General features: G+C 40.8%; 1 protein-coding gene across 2 annotated transcripts in view; it reads right to left on the minus strand.

Moving 5' to 3' along the window:
- Positions 1-3,615, minus strand: part of CDH20 (cadherin 20) — a 113,257-nt gene extending 109,642 nt beyond the window's left edge. For both annotated transcript variants that reach the window (XM_061346678.1, XM_061346675.1), the window contains exon 1: positions 3,550-3,615. The gene's annotated coding sequence lies outside the window, so the exon portion shown is untranslated. The remainder of the gene's footprint in view (positions 1-3,549) is intronic.
- Positions 3,616-22,337: the final 18,722 nt, after the last annotated feature.

Below are 22,337 nucleotides of genomic sequence, written 5' to 3' on the forward strand. Positions count from 1 at the left end.
CTAAATTTTCTTAAATGAGTAAGAAGACTAGGTGGAGAGAATGAGCAAAACAGTCTAAGAGCACATTGACACAGAGTCTTGAAATTAATATCTAAAAGGTTAAAATTCCTCTGGCTTACCAGGTGTTCTGTGAAAATGTTGCATTCATACAATATAGTATCTGACCATTTAACCATATGTCAAACAATCTCTGCTATGACAACCAGATGTAGACATTGCCGTGGAATGAAATTATCATTTTATTAATTACCCTTTAATTAGTTGATACAGAAGAGAACATGCAGTAATTTAGTCATAATTGGCCTGACTGAGACTCAATACTTACAGGGATGGGAATCTGTTTGTGAGACTACTTGTTATGAATAACAATTAAGTCTGTGACAACGCAATTTTATTATGAAAATGTACTGTGCATTTCAAACAACTTTTAGGTGTAAGATAGTACTCAGGATTTAACTACAAATTGACATCAAATGTTCTCCTTGAATAAAAGTGTAAAAACTTCTATGTATTTTGCAAAACATGTTAGAACAATGCAAGACCCCTTCCCAGAGTTACTGTGATGGCCAAAGTGTGTTTTCAATGCATTTTATTATAGAAATGAAGAGCCACTTGGTTAATTTTGTATTTGAAAATGGAGGAAGAAACACTTCAGATTTCTCTCAAAATCTTGTTACTGGTCTTCAAATTATTCCAAAGTTTAACATGGTGTTTGTAGTATTTGTAGACTATGCAGATTTTTAGAAACATTCTCTTTGTCAGAACATCCCAAACAGGAACTTGAGCAGTGTTCTTACATGATCACTTGATCACTACACCTTTTGGGTTTCTGTACAAAGTCTAGAACATTCTCAGGTTTCTTAGTCTAGATAGGTGCAAATAAAGTTAACAACATCACTCTCGAGACTGTACTGGTAAGGAACATGCCTTGAAGACGTCCTTTCTGTACAGCTTGCAATTAAATCAGGAATACTCTTCGTACTCAGAATACTGAGTATCACCGTGATAAGACAGAGCACATTCAACAGCCTAATAAAAATGCTTGTAAAATGGATCATAACACTGGCCCTTACATACCCAGTTGTTAAGAGGTTTTTTGGCCATCCCTTTGGACAAACCACTGGATTCACCATTCCATCCCAGCTCTTCTACACTCCGTGACCTGAGCAAAGACTGCAGTATTTTATATTAGCTCTACACTTTTAGATAGACAGTATGCCTCGTGTATTCTTTACTTGTCTTTCCACACAAATCTCACAAAGTGCAGGTCAAAACCTTCAAAAAATGCAGCTTCAACAAAATACAACAAATTGCTTTGCTTTACAGAGTTGAATGAAAGCTCCTTTTCTTTTTTTCCCCTCTGTAATGGGTAGTTCCTAGCTTTCTGCATGTGCAGTGGCTGAAAATTATGCATAACTGAATTATTTTCTAAATCTTGCCCAATTCCAGTACATCTATGTATTTGTTTATTTATTTATGATGGATGGGAAGCCTACATGGATGTCTCCAAGACAAATGAATCTTTCATATAACTACTCTAAAGTCAAGGAAGTAATATGAAGGATGAGTCTCTCTTTTGTAATTAGACTTTGAGTGATGTTTTTACTTTGCTCAGATGACTATGGAGGCTTTGTAAGATTTCTTTGTTTTAAACATAAAATCCTTCCGCCCTGTCTAGTAAATTAGTCCACTATTATGCTTCTTTATCACAAATGCATATATATGGAAAATCATGTTCTATAGAAAAGAAAAGCATCTTTTGCCTATGGTGCCATCTTCCAGTTAATATCAGTAAGTCATATTCTATTGCTTGTAAGCACATCTTGCTTGACAACTTGTAACTACCTCCAATACAAATACACACAGATTGTATTTTCCTGCTGTGTCACAGGGAATAGCTAACACATTGTAACAAGAGATCATTTCATTAGGTTACCATGAAAGAGTCACCGCTGCAAGGAACTTGAGATGAACAGGGACACAATCACAGTGTTAAAAACTCAAACCAGTTTACTATTAAAACCTTCTGTGACTGCTTGAAAAATGTCTTAGAGCAGCACAAAAGGTGGCACCACTAGCTTTCATCCCTGCTGAGTTGGCAATAAAGTGCACACATAAGTAAAATGCATTAATTGATATTAGTCAATCTAGTCAAGATGTTCATTTTCCACACACCTTCAGAGTTCATTTCCATAAAATAGGATTTCTTTAAGTCTCATAATTTGATTTTGTCCAGCCTGAAATGATGTTGACACAGTGGCAGCAAAAGCACAGTTACACCCCAGCTTTACAAAGGTGCTCTCTGTCTAGCTAGACTGGGACCCACGTGGTCCCACTCATACACGCATGAAAAGAGACAACCTGCAGAAGAGGGAAAAGTGATACGTTTTCCTGTCATTTTCCTGTCACTATTTTTCCTCCCTTTTCCTGTATTTTTCCTACTGTGCACCACTGATTACCGCACTTTAAGATCAGAATGAACAATTAACTGCCTAATTATTCCAGTCACACCAAGCCACAATGAAATCTTTATTCAGTGTTTACAGCAATCTTTGGCAGAGACTGTCTTGCTGTTTTTAAACCAAGAAGAACTGCTCCCTTTGGCTCCCCTCAGCATCAGCTGCCTGGGTTTCAGAGCTTGATGCCAATAATCAGCCTCCTTTTTCTCTTCCAAAGTGGCTATTTTTTTTTTAAGGGTGAAAAGACCTATTCTCATCAACTCCCCATGTATTCTGCCTGATTTATGTCCCAGCCTCTGGGTCTCTTCCTTCCGTATCTTTTGCCATTTGTGCCACCACCTCGGATCTCCTCCACACCGCTCCCGCAGCACCCGCCGAGCCCCGGAGTTCCCGGACCAACCACCCCCACCACCCCCCCACCCCCCCCAGAAGGGTAGGCGAAGCAAGGGGGGACAGGCGAGGGAGCGGGAGCGGGGAATAGTTTCCAGCTCCTGCTGTGCAGCACCCCACCGCCATCCCATTTTTCTATCGGTTTTCCGCTTTCTGCAGAAAGCCCCCGTGGCGGCTCCCTTCACTCTCCGCCCCGGGAAAGTTGGAGTGCGCCGCTCCGCGCCACAAGCAACTCTTTCTGCCTCCGCTCCGTCTCCCTGACCTGCTCCCGGGACGCGACGGCGAGCTGCGCTGCAGGGACACCCCTCGCCCTGCCCTGCCCGGCGCGGTTGTGCACCTGCGGGAAGTGGGGTGGGGGGAAGGTTGTCTCAGGCAAACTCTAAAGCGGCCCAGAGTGGGCTTGCGTCGTCCCCCCCCGCCTTCTCCTCGCCCTATGATTGAGGCTGGGCAGCTGCGGGGGGGGGAGAAGAAGGAGAAGGAGAAAAAAAAAAAAGGAACAAATTAAAATAATAATAGACTAATAATTTTAAAAAGGTAAATGGAGAAGAAGAAATTAAGGGGGGGGGGAGGGAAAGGGAAGAAAGAAATAAAGATAAAATTTAAAAGCGGGGAGGCGGGGGGGGGGGGGGGGGGGGGGGGGGAAGGAAGGACGGGAAAAGGTAAAAAGAAGCAGAAGTCCCCGAAAGACAGAACGGGTTACCTTGCAGGGCGGAGGAGCTCTCGGCTGCCTTGCTGGCGATGGGACTTCCCTTCTCCGGCGGGTGCGCCTCTCGGTCCGCAGGGGCTGCGCTGGGCGCCTTCGCAGCGCTGCCTCTCGCTCCTGGTTCTGGATGTGGGGGGAGCCGGGGGGGAACGGGAGAGAGGGAGGGGGGCTGAGCGGAGGGCGGAGAAGGAGGAGAAAAAAAGAGGAGAAGGAGGAGGAGGCGGGAGCCCCGCGGCCGCCCCGCTCCTAGGAGCTGCCCCCGCTGGAAGTGGCGGCCGCTGCCCCTGGCTCCGCTGCCTGCTAATATCGCGGCGGGTCTAACGCTACGGCGGGGACCTGCAGGAGGCGATTGGTGCCGGGGAGCTAAGCCCTCCTCAGCTCCCCACCTCCGCCCGCCCCCCCCCCCCCCTTTCCCAGGGACCCCCCCAGCTGCCGCCCGCGGGCCCCACGCAGCTCCGGGCAGTGGGAAAAGCAGCCCCCGGTGTCTCCCCTCTGCGGGGCTTCCTACACCCCGAGAGAAAACGGGCTCCTGAGGTAGACCTGAGGTAGTGTTGGGGAGGCGAACCTTTTCTTTATTTAGCAAAACGGGCACAGAGATGAAAGCTGAATGTCTTTAGAAGGCTCAGTTTTAGTTGATAAACATCCTGCGACTAATGTCAGGGCTACTTTTATGAGGGTAAACAGTACAGTTTCCTGGAGGGTTTGTGTAAGACTTTGGAAAAACAACCAAATAATAAAGGGGTTTTACATCCACTTTTAAAGATCATTTTAGTGTTCATAAAAGCTGCCAGACTTGCTGAAATACTCCCTACCCACACAACGACAGCAGCAGAGGCAGCGGCAGGACAAGGCATCCTCTCTGCCTACTAATTTGCCTGAATCCTGACCTGAAGTAACTAGGAGGGAAGATATTTCTCACACCATCCCTGTGCCAACTTCCATTTTTCTGCCCAGTGTGGGAAGGCAGCAAACTTGCACCAACTTTCACATGTGTGTGTAACAGCTATAGGGAAACTTGTCCACTTGGGTATGAGAATGTTATTACCTCTGTAACAGCTCCCTGTAGTAATCACTTCGCTGTCAGTGTAGAGCCAATTCCTCATCTCAGTTAAACTGGCAAACCTGAAGCAACTTCACTGAGCTCGGAACAGAGCTGTGCTCCAGCAGTCTGTGTCCAAGTCAGTGAATGGCAGTAGGAGACTCTAAATCTCATTATCAATTCCTTGGGATTCTGCCAGTCCCTCAACAATTAGATCTTGAGATGAAGATTCAGATTATACAGTCAAGTTTTGTTGTTTTGTTTTGTTTTTTTCTTTCTCCAGATTTACTCTAATGATTATTTGCAGAAATAAGGTCACACTGGCTAGCTTTGTGGCCCCACATTTTTCATAGTGATCATAACATAGTCATTTCAGCATTACAATAGGAAAAGGGCAGTCAAACCTCTGGAGAGAAGTTGTTGGAAGCTTGTATGCTGGCAAAGTGCCCAAAACACATGATGAATTACAGCTATGAGAAATGAATACTTTGATGTGTCGGGAAGCAATAGGATGCTCTCCCAGTTTCTTCTGTTTGCATGTTCATCTTTGGACTCCTCAGGCTTATTGAACATTTTTTAATGCAAGCCCGAGGAGGCAGAAGTGGCTCTTGTCAGTATCGCTGGTCAGTGCCAGAGACTTGGTGCACTTTTGATAATGGTAAGCAAAACCGCTCCTCAGTACCATTTCCCCAGTATTTGGGCAGAATGGTTGCAAGAACACCCCAGAAAGTTATCAGTACACCATTACTGCTGGCAGTCTGACTAAAAGTACAACAGCCTTTTGCTAGAATTGAGCTGGTTACTGAATCAATGTGTCATTTTTTCTAGACTAGGATTTTATCCTTTATACTTGCTTCTTGCAGTGTGTGCACACATCTCTGTTTCTCTGCTTCAACACATCATACTCAGAATATACCTGATTATAATTTAAAAGGCTAAACAGATGCCACTTGAAAAGTTTGCATCTCAATTCCAGTGTTGCCTTTGAGCTTGTTGGTGGTTTTTTTAACCCAAGCTGGACTGCAGTAAGAAGAAAAAAAAAAAAAAAAAAAAAGAAAAAGAAAAATTAAACTGAATAGAACAGGTTTAATAGAATGGCAACAACAGTGGATGCTCTTTGATTATTGCTTGAACCACAACACCATGAAAATAAAATGTATATATTGTCTAGTGTTTAAGATTGAAATTTAGAATTAATACATAGTGCATACTGCAGCATTAATGACACAGAAAATACAGGAGAATTCTATCATATAGAGTGAGCCCTGGACCCCCCACATTTAATACATGAACTCCTGAGCTTCACATACAGCTGAATGGGTTATCCAAACGTTTAGAATGCAAATGTGGCTTCATGTGCTAATTTCTGCCCTGTGTTGTCTTCCTTCACAGGGACAGGTTTCAGTAATGTGCCTATGACTTACTTTTTTCAGACCTGTTATGCGATACATAGTAAAATAGGAGGAACTTACATTTCACTGCCTCACATTCCCACTCCTCTTCTCCCCAGTACAGGGCTGAATCATAGAATCACAGAATGGTTTGGGTTGGAAGGGACCTTTAAGATCATTCAGTTCCAACCCCCTGCCACAGGCAGGGACACTTTCCACTAGACCAGGCTGCTCAAAGTCCTGTCCAGCCTGGCCTTGCTCTCTTCTGTGCCCCTGAGACTAGAGTTGAGGGCACATTGCAAAGAATATGCCCATCAACTCATCTGTCTGAACATGACATGGTTTCAAACACAAGGCTTTTTCAGGAAATATGAGAGGTTTCAAGCATTCATATGCAGAATAAACATATTACGTACAGAACAGGTGGGTGAAGGTATATCTCACCTCCTTCCTCAAAAACAAACAATAAAATTACAATTTTAAATTCAAGAAACTGACCTAACTCTCAAACCTTACACAAACCATTAAAATCAGTTCTTGAATATAGAACATTTCACTAAGCAGTTGCAATTAAATGTCCTCACATGAAAGAACTAAATCCTTTCTCTACAATACTTGATGTTCTCCCTGCCACCATAATATACATAATGCTAAAACCATGCAAAACAAAGTAAAAAATACTAAAGAATGCAGCACGGTGAGTAGTTTTAAAATTTAGAGTTTTTCTGCAAGATGAAACATTTTGCTATATCAGTGTTTGAACAAGAGAATTTTGTATGCTGTAAGCTGTTTACACTGTTCTCCTACAAGGAAGACTGGGAAGAAACAGCATTATATATGGATATTGCTTATGTGTTCATACCATTTTCTGTCCTACAGGACTGAAATAAAGGATGAGTTACAGGTTACCTAAATGACAAAGGTGAAGGAACAAGAGAGGAGAAGGCTGAAAAACAACTATTTTCCACTTTTGTGTTGTCATTTTATGTCATACAGTAGCTTTTATGTTTCTGTCTTACACAGCTGCCTCACTTTATCCAGCTCTGTTCATGACTCTTCAGACAATAAAAGAACAGTTTTTTTAACAGATCTGGGCTGTGTTGTGGTATCAATTTACAGGTGACTAACATGAAACACTCATTCTTTATAACTACTAGAATTGAATATTTGTTCCGGCAAATGTTGGAGGAATAGATGCGATGTAGATTTTGTAGCACCTTCATGGCCTTTTAAAATATTGGGTGCTCATTTAACCATTGATTTGCTTTTGCAGTTAACCATGATATAAACTTTACTGGTTTTTATTGTGCAATAAATCATGGCTTTTCAAAATACAACAATTTTCAAGAGAACTACAGAGTGTGCTTGAGAAAAGGAAAAGGTAAATATTAACTAAAAAGAATTCCATATCCCAAAAAATAAAGTGACGCTCTCCCCCAAAATCAATATGTTTCCAAGGCATTAAAACAAAACTGCATGTTGCTGAAGAAGTGACATATAAAGACAATATATATAACAAGAATGATGAAAGGAATAACTATGGTCAAAAAATCACATCTACCTTTGTAAAATGACACTAAAGCAGCAATATGAATAGCTTTCAAGTTGTCGTGTCCACAGGCAAGAATACCAGCTCTACTTTTATCCAAGAAAGCCCAAAATGTCACATGCCACAATGGTGAAAATCTGCAGAATCTGTTTAAAAGGAGTGCATGCCCATGAAATGTGGTGAAGAGCTTGAAATGAGAGCAGCACAGCAGAAAAAAACACACATCTATATGTATGTACCTGTTTTGTGACATGTATACGGATATACCTTGGAACCTGTTATTCAACAAGCCCCAAGACACCATCTTCTCAGGTACATGCCTTTCCTTTTGCCTCTACTCTCCCTTTCTTCCAAGTAAGTGGTGATGAAACCCTGGGCCTTGTTCAGGACTAGGGCCCAAGTTTTTATCCTATTCAAGAGGTTACCTGAACTTACCACTGTCAGGCAAACTTTGTAAAGGTCTCCTCCTTCAGAACTGTGTATCTTTGCTTTCTTTGATTTGCCATACTCAGTCAAAAACAAGACTGTGCTGCCAAATGACCAGTAAGTTGAATATATGTTTAAATAAGATTTTCTTTAACTAAGATAGAAGAATGGTGACTAAGAAGAAAGCCTTCCCCTGCCCTATGTAAACAATGTAGAGGATAAGTCGCTGTACTAAGTGACTATCTCCTGCACTTTAAAGAAAAGCCCTTGTCTCTTGCACCTCTTCTTAAACTTCATTCTCAGTTTAGCAGTTTAGTCTTATTTGATTCCATTGTTTCTTCAAGGGGATGTAGGATTCAGCATCTTCTTTCTCAATGGCTGCCCTTAAGGAAGACACCAAATTGCACATGGACTTCTATTTCTGTCAAAAAGATCATCACCATGGTCTACTCCATCAGTATCTTTAGGAAAGTAATTTGTGGTCTGGAGTCACTGAGGAAAACACTGCCTTTTCTACTTCTGACAGATGCATTAGCTTTTCCTTCACACTAAGGCTCAAAAACTCCACAGCAGTACCAGGGAATCCCGAGGGTAAGAGTCAACTTTAAAGCTTTGGACTTCATTAGTTTAGTTTGAAACCTGGTTTGGTTTCAAGACAGGACCAAAAAAGTCCAGAGTCCTACCCACATCTGAAAATTTACCCCAGGCAGAGGGCACTGTGAAGCTTGCATAGCTGAAAGTGTCAGAGGGAGCTGCCAAGGAATTGTCATGGCACACTGACCTTGTCAGGGCCTCTTCCTGGCACCACCATTCCAGTGTGCTTACTTTTATCACACAGCATGCAAAATTTTCAAATGAAAAATATACACCTATATTATTACAATTTACTTACTTTTTTCTCCAACACTTCTTATGGAATACTGACAAGCAGATCTTCTGGTCTTCCAGCCATTTAGTAAAACAATTATGAATATCTTTAACTGCACCAGTTTGACAAAAGGAGTGAATTGTTGTGGTATCTCTACCATGGGGTATGATATGTGTACTATGGACAAACCACATGTAGTACGCTGGTTGCTATACAAGCAATTGTTAAATTGCTAGCTACATGCTTGTCTGGAGTGAGGGAACTGTAGCGATAAAGGATTGCCTTTTCCACATGCATAACAACAGGCGCTAATGGGAAGGAATAAGGTAAAGAAGGAAAAACCCTCCAGATCTCCCTATATGAATATTAAAAAGAACAGGCTTCTATTGTCAGAACTTAAATCGGTGACGTCTGTGCTTGGGCTGCTTTTCCTGATGGTACTGAATGTCACAATACAAAATGCAGCATAACTCTGCCCAGCACTGTTCATGCTCTCTTTTTGGGAACTGGGCAGTGATTTCTCTTTAAATAGAATCATAGAATGATAGAATGGTTTGGATACATAATTTACAGCTTGCTACAGTGATTCTGCAAAGTCAATACATATCCTTCGCACAAAGCAGAGAATGAAGGGCATTATGGAGAAAGAGAGACAGATACTACAGTGACAAAGAAAGATGAATTCTGTTGCACAAACACATTAGAGGTTCCTTTCATAGGAATAAAATTACTTTTTTCCTTCAAACACAAAGTATTTTTCAAAATACATGTAACACGGTTGCATTTAAAAAGACCTTGTGTGCAGCTTACATGTCACTACTGACATAAACTTTATGGCAGCGAATTATCATATGATTATCTATTGTGCAAAGAAGATCTATTTATTGATTCAAGTCACATATATTTGCAAGGCAAGGGTTGTAGATAGAGGAAATATTTTTTATTAGACCAACTGATCAGAATGGGAAGACAGATCATGCACACAGCCCTTCCCACAGCAAAAATCAGTCTTTCTTTTTTCCCCTAGGAACTCAAGCTGGCTTAATAAAAAATGTTATTTCTCCTCACAAACTTATCTTCTATTACAGCCTTAGATCACCGTGACTGTTACAATGCTGCTATGTATGTAATTATATAATACCTACCTGGGAACCTGGTTACTCATCTGCATTATTAATAGTGTCTGACATGTTCTCACTCCTGCATTGGGAATACATTAGACAGGATCTTCTCCTGACCACCAGAAGTAATCAAATTGCAGCCTACAAGCATTGAGGAAGGTTATGGAAAGCAATTTTCAGCCACAGGGTGGCTGTACTAGAATTATTCTGCTAGAAAACAGTTGCACCCCTTAGACTTGCAGTAGGTATATCCTGGCACTCCTGTGTCATACTTCCACTGGTAAGAAAAAGAGTTAGCAAGTGATCCTTGGATTTATATTTGCCTCTTCATTGCTGTTTCAGGGAATGGCTTGGAGTTTGTGTTTTCTGAGTGGACTTTAAGAATAAATTGGGAATAAATAAAAGGTAAGCCAGACAGGATACTCAGTCTCTTGTCCTGATTCAGGTAGCATTTAAGATTTTCAATGGGTGCTTGGCTTGAGCTTCTGAAATACACCTAATTTTTTGAGAAAAAGTGTCTTTTTCCTCTTGAAGTCTGTATAATAACCTCCAAGTAATTTTGTTGCAGCTTAGAAAGATCTCATTAACTTTGTTCCTTCCCAGTTTTTCATGTGTGCTGCTTCTAGACTTTGGTTCAGCTGATGGCCAGAGGCAAAGAGCTCAGGGATCTCCTGAACAGTCACCTTCAGGTCCTGTCCAGACAAGGGCAAAGGGTCTCACAGTGTAGACACAACTTGGTGAAGAGTGCAAACAGCTCTTGGTGCCCATGGAGCCTCAGTAGTGGCTCTGGGGGCAAAGCTCTGCACCAGAGCTAATCATATTTCTCTGAGCAGGGAACAGGGATCTCATGGGAAATTGCTGGGGGACAAAAATAGGTGTGTTGGACTTCTCTGCAGAAATCCCCCTGGGTGTCTGAAGAATGCTCACTGGCCTGCTGCAACCAGTGTAGCGTGAACAATGCCAAACTGTCAACTACATCAATAAGGAGAAGTTTTAGTCTCATCTCACCTCTTCACAGTCCCCACTGACAGGCAAAAATTGAACATGTCCTTAACTCTAGAAGAGAAGAATCTATTTTGTAGTGTGCTACAGGCATGATCTAGACAAATTGCACCTATATTTTATTTGAACCCATCACAATACAACATAACAAGGCATTTCAATTACCTCAACAAGCTACCAATACAACTTTATCATTTCAATTTTTCATCCCTTTTTTCCATCTTGGCATTTCTTCCATATATCACTGTAAATCTCATCAGTCCCAGACCAGTTCAGGCTAATAAATTTCGGTTACCATCTCAAGCCTAATGAAAAGGGGAAGCTTGCAGTGAAAAAAGCCAAAGGCCGCAGTTATTGCCTTGGGCCTCCAGCTCATCCCTCTGAACAGGGAAGTGGATAGGCTCCTTCCTCCCTGCCTCAGAGATGGATACGGCTCAGGGAGAGGCAGAGCTGTTGAGCACATTGCAGTAAGGAGGGCTGCAGAGTCAGGCTGCCCCTGGGAACAGACCCATGTGCCCCCCCTAGGGCAGAATTTGGGCAATGGTTTGCAACATGCCATGCCAGAGCACAGTCTTAGCTTGCAGATTCCAAAGACAGACCACAGCTGCACATGCAGGTCTAGGGCAACGTATTTAAACACAATAACTTTTATGGTCTTCTGGCATGTTATTCCTGTCTTCAAAAAGGGGAACAAGTTAAGCAGGAAAGCTGTTATTTGCATATTAGCTGGAAAATACACTGAGATCCCAGCAGACAGAGTGAGAAAAAACTATTTTTGTACCATAATGATGTTTTTTTCTAAAAGACAGAGATAAAGTGTAAGGATTTTATGGATACATTGAAGAGGCAAATAAGATAAAATAATATTACGTATCAACATACTTAAATGTTTATTAATTCTGACTGAAATTTGCCATCTGTGTCTGAGTATTTTACTAAAGAAACCCCACAAATTATAGATTATTGTAGCTAAGAATCTTCATGGTACTGTTTCTTAAGCTCTGGTACTGAAATAGCTCCACTGTAAATTAATATTTACAATAAATGTAAGCTCATAAATGTTCCAAAACATTTTCTAGTGACAGTCTGTTCAACTGTTTAGTGATTCAAAAGAAAACTCTCCAAGAAAAGCTCCACATCAGTGCAATACATAAAATAGAGAAATGTATGGAAAATGACAAAGGCAGTGTGTTACTGCTGAGGTGCCTCTAACTTGATTGCTCAGCTGGCTGAAGTAGCTTTTCATAAATGAAATATGTCCTCAGTTTTCATCGAATAGATAGAATAAGAGCAAAGTCAACAAAACGTCTCTTCTTTATTTTCCTTTGACAACGTTACTTTCCTTGGAACATAGCAAAAATCTGTGTTCAGGGCACGTTAGCTAATTCTGAGGCACATGTTCACAGCAGACACATAAGAGGCTAATTTACATGCTTAAAGGCATCTGAAACTTTGTTTTGCATATGTAAATGTACCTGCCCAGCGTAAGAAGTGGCTTTCCAGTATGCCCATGTGTGAGCTGGGTTTACAAGCTTAAAAAAGCCATAAATCTGATCCACTGCTTCTGTCACTGTAGCTGTCATCACAGCACAATTCAGGTAGAAAACCTCAAGACACCTATCAGATCAAATCCTTTTGACCTTACTCAAGCAAAAAATCTTGTTGGTATCAACAAACATCTTCCCCAAAGAATCTATACACAATTGAGCCTTTTTTATGCATTCATATTTTAGTATCATTGAGTATCTGCAACAAAATAGGTTTTCTTTTATTTTTTAACTCAGGGATCAAGGCACTGGGGGAATGAAAAATACCCTCCTTTAAGTCCAGATGGGGACTACTTCTATAGTATCAGCATACTTTGGAAGAGTCTGGGTTTTCTAGGTGAGTATAGAGAACCGTTTCAAGGGCAAGTTCCTTTAAAGACAAGTCACAATGGTCAGATACGAGTATTAACAACTTGGAATGTGTTAATTCAAGGGTTCAAAATAGTAACTGTTAGCCAACAAACCTGCATCTTGGCTGTTTGTTTGTTTGTTTTTTGTTTTGTTTTTTTTTTTTTTTCAGGACCCTGTCCAGACCAGGGCTCATTCTGCCAAAGGCAGTATGTCCTTAGGCTATAATTTCAGCTATGGTCTGTTTGCTGGAAATGTCCCACCCTTTAATTTCCCAGGTCTGGCCACCTCCCTACCATGGTCTCCAAGTTTAGAGTTCTAAGGTAAACAAACCATGATAAACTTTCAACAGCACAAAGCGCTTCTCCCTCTATAGCCTCTTTATGTCCAAGAGCTAGGGTAAAGACCCCAGTCACTTTCTGCAGAGGAAGGCTACCTGCTAGAGAGAAATCTGAAAGGAGCAAGGATAATATATTCAGGAAGCACCTTCTGGTTGTCATAGTCAGTCTAGCTGAAAAAAGTAAGATTCTGGAGAGCTCAGCCTACTTTCAGATTCAGCAGATACTTTTAGTAACAATAGAGACAGGTCTGGATATTTCCAAATGGTTTCAGAAATGGTGAAGTAGTCCCCAGTCCAAAACAGCAGTGCACACTTGAAGTTAAGATGTGTTTGAAAATGAAAGACCATTATAAAAATCAAAAGTAAAAGATTAAAAAATGTCCAATGAGTTATAAATGAAATAAGATATTTATTTTTATAATATCTGTAGAAGAGATATCACTCTTTGCTAAACTCTACCAGCTATTAATTTATGATAATGTAAATGGTTTAATTAATATTTAATGATACAGCACTTTCCAAGGAACCAATGTCCAAATACACTACTTTAGAAAAGGGATATGGTGCCCTGAGGAATACATTTATAAGGCCTTGTGTGAGATGGTTTAGTGTGAGGTGTCCCTGCCCATGGCAGGGGAGTTGGAACTTGATGATCTTAAGGTCCTTTCCAACCCTAACTATTTTATGATTCTATAAGAGATGGGACAAACACGTGGTTTACATAAATCATTTTAACTCCAACAAAGTCAAAAGAATGACATTGATTTCCTCAAGTTTACTACCTGTAAACAATATTACAAATAACATCGTTATCTTAGTGCTTATCTTATACAGCTGTGTGTGCATAAGTCTTCATAGCTCTTTTTGTTTTCTTGTGGCACAAAACAACTTTGTGGAATCACCGAATTACATTGCTTGAGATGAATACTTGTAAACTACAGTTTCTGCAATACTAGCCTCTAATGCTGTGTACTCTGATGGCAAATGTCACCAGTCTACTAGTGGCTATGTTATGTAGCAACGCACACTAGGTAAAATGAAGATACTATAAGAAAACTCAGTACTCAATAACGTTACTTAGCAAAGTAACTTACTAAAGTAACTCCCAAACTACAGCTGCTAAACTGCCTATAGACATAGTAAGAGCCATCCAAAATGATGGAAAAGATTCATCATTAGTTTGGAGATCTCCTCCAATTCTACAGTATTGTTAACACTGAGCATATCACAGAAACTAAGAGAAAGGTTTGAATTCACAGCTTTTCCTGCTTTATTTAGTATTTTTCCTTCTCACAGATGATTTTTCATTTTTCATTTTTCCACACAATAAGGAAGTAAAACAAAAGACATTTTCACTTCTAAGGCTTTCTAAAATGTGGAGTTTCAAATAGATATAATTTTCTAAGTGCCTTGGAGGCTGTGTCAGTCACAGGGCTATTCTTGGTAATAGCCACTGGCACTCCAAGAGCAAAGCAGAATGAATTGTGGAGCAAGGGGAAGACCAAACACCTCCAAGTCAAATTCTAACTAGGTGGAATTATCTGTAGCAAAGAATTACTAAATCAAACTATCCTAGTGTTTGGCACAGAACTGTCCAGCAAGGGCAGAGATACAAATTAATCTAGGTGCTAGGATTTTATTTTCTTAAGATACATCTTAAATATCAAGAGTTTATGACTTTTTGCATTGGTCTTTTTCATTTATTAGCTTTTGGAAAAGTAAGGAAGTTGTTTTCAGCTATAATAAATTCACTGCTCCTACAGCTTTAGTTCAGCCCTTACCTATACTGGCTCTGCTACTATTCAACAGAACACTGAAGTTCAACATGAGGCTATTTTCTGAATTGGTTGCCTATCTGCAAATTTAAAACTTTCTTTCAATTTTTCCACTGGTTCCGTCGTATGGTATATGTACTCCAGACTATTTAAGCTAACTCAGCCAGTTTGTCTCCTGCAATTAAGAGCCCATTTCCTTCAATGACAATTTATGTTAATGATAATCAGATGCTTTTTTAATTAACAACGACCTACAAGCATCCTAATACATTTCTCTCTCTCCCTGATGATAGTTTTTTACAAGACTCTGTCACTCCATTTCATTTGAAACTTGAGTGCTCTTATATTTATTCAGACACCACAGGTCCTGCCGCCCCTTCATTTTTGCTGTTGCAGCTTTCATGTTCATATCTCCCTGTCAGTGTGTGCAGCTCTAAAACCCATAGCATGTGAGTGGCTGAGATGGACCCATGATGCTCCAGCAATGCAGAATCAATCTTCAAATGTGCAACAGCTCTGCAATTGCCCAGTTTGGCTAGACTTCCTACATGTACCGAGAGTACCTCCATATTACATGTACAGATGTAGGGTTGTCTTGAACGCATTGCCAAAATAGCAAGGTTATATGCTACCAGTAATAGCTATGCTGTAAACACAACCAGTAAAATAGACAGTAGAGATAGTAGACAGACATATATAAAAGACTGCCATGTAAGATATAATTTTTATTCTACATCATGAGCATTTCTAAGAAATAATACTATTTACAAATTAAGTTCAATGCAGAAAGATACAGTCCCTAATCTTGCCTTCTTCACAGAAATATAACCAACTAAGCTGACTGATAGCTCAGAATTGTTATAGTTTCTTTTCCAGAGCATTTTTCCTGCACTTTTTGTCAGGGGTATTGACAGCCAAGAGACAGTGCAGGCAGCTACTTGGGACAGAAGACTGCAGAGGGCAGCAAAAAGGTTCCAGTATTTCAGCTGTCCCGTGTCACACTGGCATTTTAATACAAACCTGCTTTCCCCTTAGACTTCTGCTAATAGTGTGGGAGTATGACTTGTGATGGCTGAGGCACTGTGCACATTGTGCTCCCTGACTTCCCTGACACAAATGCAACAGAACTCCTACAGAGAGCAGGATGCACATTGGCCTAATGAAACCAGGGCTTGGACATTGGCTGAAGTATCTAGAAGGGTGTTGTCATCTTTTTATACCTTTTGATCATAGCCTGGCCACATAGAAATATTGTTGTGAAGTCTCTTGAAAATAGTTTTTCCAGTGGATGCTATTTCCATCCATCGCTGTGTGGATAAAACAGTTTATCTTCAGTAGTGTGGGAAGGAATATAATCTCATTCATGTCCTAAGGCTCTTTTTAACATGAGAAAGGTAGACGGAACTGGATGCTATGGTATACTGATAACTCCAAATTTGGGAGAGTCAAACCTCAGATCCATGTATCCTCCTGACTCTAGCCTGCACATACAATTTGTTTAGGTTTTTTTGCCTGTTGCTTAGATAACTGGGGCTCTTTCAATATAAAACTGTAAATTAAACTACACTAATATAAGTCCCAGTTGATGTCATACATTCCTTATCATGTCAGTATAATAGAAAAACTTCGCTTAACAAATCGAATATTGTAATCAGGGTCTGGAGGCAGCAGAAAGATGACTTTTGTGGCTGCTGGAACCGAAGCATTTATTTAGGTACAGAAAATTTTCTTAACCCAGTTGGGAGTTGGTAAATACCCTATCTTGGTCACAGGAACCAGAGACACATTCAGGAGAAAAGATCAGCATTTCCTTGAAATCTGAAGCTGAAATAGAGTGTGTGGGGGGTGGGGGGTGTTTTGTTTTTGTAATCACTGTCACTAACTGATCATCCAAGCTCATCTGATGATTCAGATAGCACCCCAAGGTTTTGTCCCATTTCGGCAAATTCAGAAACATCTTTCATAAACTGGTGGTGTACCTTATGTTGTTTTTAATTTTAATTTGCCTTGGTGATCATGGACGAACTTGCATAATTTGTGAATTTGCAAAGAAGAATCTTCTTTTTACCTTTTTTTTATTTTAAAGGAGAGGTACACAAACACAGACTTAATGTATCAGCCTGACAATTTTATATGAAGCATATCAGAAACTCAGATTACTGACAACTGGCTGTAATTGAAACAGAATTACTGCAGATAATTCCTGGTACTAAGACTCAGGAGGAGGTAGTAAGAACCAGAGAAGGGGCAGTCAAAGAACCATAAGGGCTGAAGATAAGGACTTGAGACTGTCAAATGGATGCACTAGCTGATATCTTATAATTTCTTCTGAGTGTTGGGGCTGTTACATGACATGTGAGGACCACAGATTTTTATTTATTCTCAAATTCATCCAAGAAATACTTTGCATTTTGTCAAGTCATAATATATTATTCAGTTTTCACTTGTTTTCTGCCAGATCAGTTACCTGAGACTTGTATAAAATAAAGCTATTTCTGAGAGAATTAGCTGGGTGCTAGACAGCTGCCAGGAACTTCAGTGTTTCTTTTCTGTCATTGCATTTGTCTGCCAGCCTGCAGGATATGCATTGGTGATGGGGAATGGAAGGGAGGAAGGCTATGTACAGGCAGTCCTTGGAAGCAGAGAAAAAAAAATCGGCAAATGGTACTCTAGATTTTTTGCCTGATTTCCAACTGAGATATGACAGCACACTGGCTAGTAATGGACATGCTTACTCTTCAGCATATTGGCAGTCTCTATTTGCTCACATTTAGCCTTAATAGAGGCAAGCAGAGAGGAATACATGGGGATGGAGGCTTACAGAATCTTCGCTTTGCATATATTCTTGAATTGGGCCACACTGAAAGGTCTACATGGGCCTGGAATATTTAGGCACTTAAAATGTATTCCCTAGACTTTCCTCAAGCTCATCTTTCATCCTACACTATTCAAACTTTCACTTCAACTCCATTAACAGCCAAACACCTATTTTGGCTGACACATGAGTGTTTCGGTTCTCTTTTGACATCAGGTGCCAGACTGAATGCACTAGATAAAAATGTCCTTCACACATTTACACTTCTGCAGTTACAAACAAATTTGGTACAGACATCAAACCCATGTTTCAGTTCAAATGAATGAGAAACAATCTATAGGAATAGGGGCACTTATTCACTTATTGTGTTCTTTCATGCCTCAAATTACTTGAGACTTAACATAACCTAAGTACAGGTTTGACTGGTATCCTGAACAACAGCATTTCACTGAGCTGAGATGTCAATTCATGGTCGTCAGGAGTTTATGACATTAGCAGTTGTTGTTTTTGTTACAGAAATAAAGTTTATTAAGGATACTAAAACCCACAAATGAAATCCAGCTCAGCAGGTAAATATTACATATGAATGTGAAGACATATGAAGAAAATTTAAACAATAGACTTGACACAGCAAAGTGAGTGTAAAGTTTCAAGTTTCTGCTCTCCTTTCTTTCTTGCTTGCTTCCTCCCTGCTTTGCTTCCTTTAAAATAGACTATTACAGTTGGAAACGATCTACAAAATCATCTAGTCCAACTGCCTGACTACTTCAGGGCTGACCAGGTTAAAGCATGTCATTTAGGGTATGTCCAAATACCTCTTTAATACTGGCAGGCTTGGGACATTGATCACCTCTCTAGGAAGCCAGTTCCTGTCCCTCTCAGTACATAAATGGCACCTAATACCCAGCCTAAACCTGCCCTGGAGCAGCTTTGAACCATTACCACACATCCTGCCACTGGATACTAGGGACAAGAGCCTCCCCCTCCACTTCCCCTCCTTTCCACTTACGTTGTCTGTCTATCTGCCTGCCTTCTTTTTAGCCTTTCCTTACTTCCTACCTGGTATTCTACTTTCCTGCCTTCCTATCTGCCTTACTAAGCATCCAGCCATGCCAAGTGGCTTGTACTGTTTACTATTTTGTCTTTCATAAACATTGAGCTGAAACATCTAGTTTTTTTCATACCTATAACACAGAATTTCCTCTTCACCTGACCTGCTACACACACTCTCTAATAAGAGGATTCTTTGCCTTCGAAACTGGAAAAAAATATTTCTTTTCCTCATGACAAACAAAACTAAATCACAGCAGTACATACGCCAGCCTTTTTTTTTCTGTATTTGCAGAAACCTTTTCAAATTAGAGCTTCTAAAAAGTGTCACTGCCCCTTTCCTTTGAAAGAGTAAGCAGCATACTGTAGCTTTCTTTTGTAGAGACCAATTTGCAGGTAGATGCTGATTATAGGATCTGATCTTCAACAGGTATTGCAAAATATCCTTTCCCCTTTTGGACAGCTAAGACCAGTGTAATTTTCAAGAGCTTGTCAAAATAACGTTATTTGGTATTGGGGTTGGTTTTGTGGATGTGGTTTTGGTTTTCTTTCTTTTGTTTGGTTAATTTTTTTCCTTCTTAAGGCGCACCACTTGATGATTCCTAATGCCTTTACCAGGGAATATTTGCCTATTAACAAATAACAAATGGGCTTAAAAGACTGAGGAAACTGTAAGGAGAAGGGGACATGAAAAAGGCAGAAAAATTGAGTATTATACTTTCCTTAATGATCAGCGAATCTCACTCCCAGAGTAACTTTACATGTATTCCTTTGCCTTTTTTCATGTGCTGATGTGAACATGCAGAAAACAAGGGTAATTAATTGCATACCAATTCCTATATAGTGAGCATTATTCATGGCTTGGCAGCACCCACCTCCTTTTGGAAATATTATCTAGTTTTTCTTTGAGGCTCCTGCAATTCACACATCTCTGACGGTTTCTGTTTTGTTGCAAGAATAGGCAGGAGGAGAATTATAAGCGTTCATTAAGGTCTGCTTTCATCTTCTACATTTTGCAGTGTCTCACTGGGAGGACAGTTTCAACCGTCCTTGACTGAGGAGTTGTTCTTGGTCATCTTATACTGAACAATGTTCTCAGCCGTTCAGCCTTTCCATGGGAAAGAGCCACCCTCCCAGTAATATTAGAGAATAAAAATATTTCTTTTGCTCTCAGTTTAGCTTGATCCCCTAGCCAGTTCTGCTTTTGGTTGTAGCTATGATAGCTGCTACAATATCGTCAGTGGATATTCAGAATTAAGTTAGTGCAAAGAAGACACTTCCTCTACTGAATTCTGTAAGCTCTAAATATGAATAAGCAAAGAATTTCTACATTCCTGAATTTTCTGCTCATTCTAGCTTCTGGGTAAATAAGCTGAAGAACTGGCTTCTGCATTTTCTTTAACCTGCCTAACAAGACATAAGAGGAGAGATTACTGTCCTCCATATCAAATTTATACCTGGCATTCTGAGGATCACAGGTAGCAAATAAATCTCTGGCTGGAGACCTGTAACAAATGGTGTCCCTCAGGGACCGGTCTTGTTTAACATCTTCATCGCTGACATTGACAGTGGGATTGAGTGTGCCCTCAGCAAGTTTGCTGATGTCACCAAGCTGTGTGGCTCGGTTGATACACTGGAGGGAAGGAATGACATCCAGAGGGACCTTGACACGCTTGTGAGGTGGGCTGATGCCAACCTCATGAAGTTTAACCATGAGAAGTGCAAGGTCCTACACCTGGGTCGGAGCAATCCCAGGCACAGCTACAGATTGGGCAGAGAAGAGATTCAGAGCAGCCCTGCAGAGGACTTGGGGGTGCTGGTCGATGAGAAAATGAACATGAGCCAGCAGTGTGCGCTTGGAGCCCAGAAAGCCAACCGTATCCTGGGCTGCATCAAAAGGAGTGTGACCAGCAGGTCGAAGGAGATGATCCTGCTCCTCTCTACTCTACTCTTATGAGACATCACCTGGAGTATTGTGTATAGTTCTGGTGTCCTCAACATGAAAAGGACATGGAACTGTTGGAACAAGTCCAGAGGAGGGCCATGAGGATGATCAGGGGACTGGAAAACCTCCCATATGAAGATAGGCTGAGAAAGTTGAGACTGTTCAGCCTGGAGAAGGCTGCGTGGAGACCTCATAGCAGCCTTCCAGTATCTGAAGGGGGCCTATAGGGATGCTGGGGAGGGACTCTTCATTAGGGACTGTAGTGATAAGACAAGGGGCAACGGGTTCAAACTTAAAACAGGGGAAGTTTAGATTGGATATAAGGAAGAAATTCTTTACTGTAAGGGTGGTGAGGCACTGGAATGGGCTGCCCAGGGAGGTTGTGAATGCTCCATCCCTGGCAGTGTTCAAGGCCAAGCTGGACGAAGACTTGGGTGAGATGGTTTAGTGTGAGGTGTCTCTGCCCATGGCAGGGGGGGTTGGAACTTGATGATCTTAAGGTCCTTTCCAACCCTAACTATTCTATGGTTCTATAAATGTAGCTTCCAATTTTGAAGGTCCTACGAGTCTGACAGTTGACCATAGATGAATATACCTGACTTAAGGAGCAGTGTCCACCTCCATGGTTTTACTGTGGGGTTTTCCCCCTCTGTTCTGATCATCTTGTCATGAGCTCTGTCACTTCCAGAGTATAAGCTTCCTATTAGCTCTCCACAGCCTTCCTGTCTATGATAGTTTTAATTTATTTCATCCAAACTTCACATACTTAAAAGCCTACCAGCTGAAAGGACGGCTTCCCTATACTTTGACCAGTTACTGTGATCAGCCTAATGATAGTTTTAATTTATTTCATCCAAACTTCACATACTCAAAAGCCTACCAACTGAAAGGAAGGCTTCCCTATACTTTGACCAGTTACTGTGATCAGCCTAATGAAAAACAAAGAGCACAGGATCTTCCACTATTTGCGCAGAGCTTAGTGAACACCAAGGTCTATGAAAGACTGAGTGTCTTCACAGGTAGAGTTTTCCCAAGGACCTGTGGAAAATGACTGTGTTTCTTCTCTTGGGAACTGCCCCATGAGTCTGGGTTCTGAGAGGACTGAAAAGGTGGGGGAACTAAGATGGGGACACCAGCAGATATTACAGTTGATTAAAATCAAAGCTGTTGAGATTTAGCTGCCTGTTTCTGAGGAATGAAACCTCTGTCAACTACCTCTGTCAACTCCTGCATCAAGCAGTAGGCAGTGGGTATGTCTGCTCTCATGAAAGCCATGGGCTCTATGACAGATGTCTTGTTGCACACTTCTGAGGGCAGGGTAAAGCCTCCTGGGAAGTGCTTCATGCTAATTTACTTTTTTTTAGTTTTAAACTCCTTCAAAGTTTAAATAAAAATATGAAACAGGAGACTTTAAATCAGTGTTCACTTTGCTTCAAGATGCAAGTTTTTATAATAATATTAGTATTCACAAACATTGCTGCAGCTATGTTGATACTGTCCACATCCAGATTGTTTTGAAATAAAGTACCAGAAAATTAAATGCCAGAATTTACATAACTCCGGCGCATT

The sequence above is a fragment of the Neopsephotus bourkii genome, unplaced genomic scaffold, assembly GCF_033783945.1.
Source record: "Neopsephotus bourkii isolate Nb327-2 ecotype Australia unplaced genomic scaffold, CSIRO-AGI_Nbou_v1 NB_272, whole genome shotgun sequence".
NCBI lineage: Eukaryota > Metazoa > Chordata > Aves > Psittaciformes > Psittacidae > Neopsephotus > Neopsephotus bourkii.